General features: G+C 25.4%; 1 protein-coding gene across 1 annotated transcript in view; it reads left to right on the plus strand.

The window, feature by feature from the left end:
• The first annotated feature begins 203 nt into the window (after positions 1–203).
• LOC117114717 (A disintegrin and metalloproteinase with thrombospondin motifs gon-1-like) overlaps positions 204–606 on the plus strand; it is a 25855-nt gene continuing 25452 nt past the window's right edge. Inside the window, exon 1 of the mRNA XM_033258407.1 lies at positions 204–242. The gene's annotated coding sequence lies outside the window, so the exon portion shown is untranslated. The remainder of the gene's footprint in view (positions 243–606) is intronic.

The following is a 606-nucleotide window of genomic DNA, read 5'->3' on the forward strand; positions in this document are numbered from 1 at the left end:
TTGAGCACTCTCCTCCGGATAATCCTGAATCTTATACTTATAAACTATATTATATATGCATGTATATATATATATATATATATATATATATATATGTATGTATATACCAAAATTCTCAAGGCCCTTACGGACCTGTAAGCTTTCTTCTACATTCACATAACATATTTTAGTCGATAGGCAGTTAATTTACACACATTTACCTACGCTCATCACGTAAGGAGAAAATCGATCCATTCAAGCAGGTAACATTATACATAATTAACTTTGTTTTAAAAATAATTGACGTTACATTAATTAAACAAACGTTTTAACCGATTAAATGCCTTTTATGTTTGTACTAAACGATAGCGATACAACAATTTTAAATATATATACGAATGGAATATATCATTTTATATTGTAATATATATATATACATATATTATATACATTTATATATTATATATATATATATATTATATAGCTAAATACACATCCACCTGATGAGTGTAATTAGCTTTGTTGACTGTACAAAACAAAATTGTAGTGGTATAAAAGTTTTAAGTTCACAGTTTACATTTCTTCTGTTAATTATTTAGCTCTAATTAGGTATTGACATAGAGCTTT

The sequence above is a fragment of the Anneissia japonica genome, unplaced genomic scaffold (assembly GCF_011630105.1).
Source record: "Anneissia japonica isolate Jap-2015-1 unplaced genomic scaffold, ASM1163010v1 scaffold2713_len195869_cov164, whole genome shotgun sequence".
In the NCBI taxonomy this organism is placed as follows: domain Eukaryota; kingdom Metazoa; phylum Echinodermata; class Crinoidea; order Comatulida; family Comatulidae; genus Anneissia; species Anneissia japonica.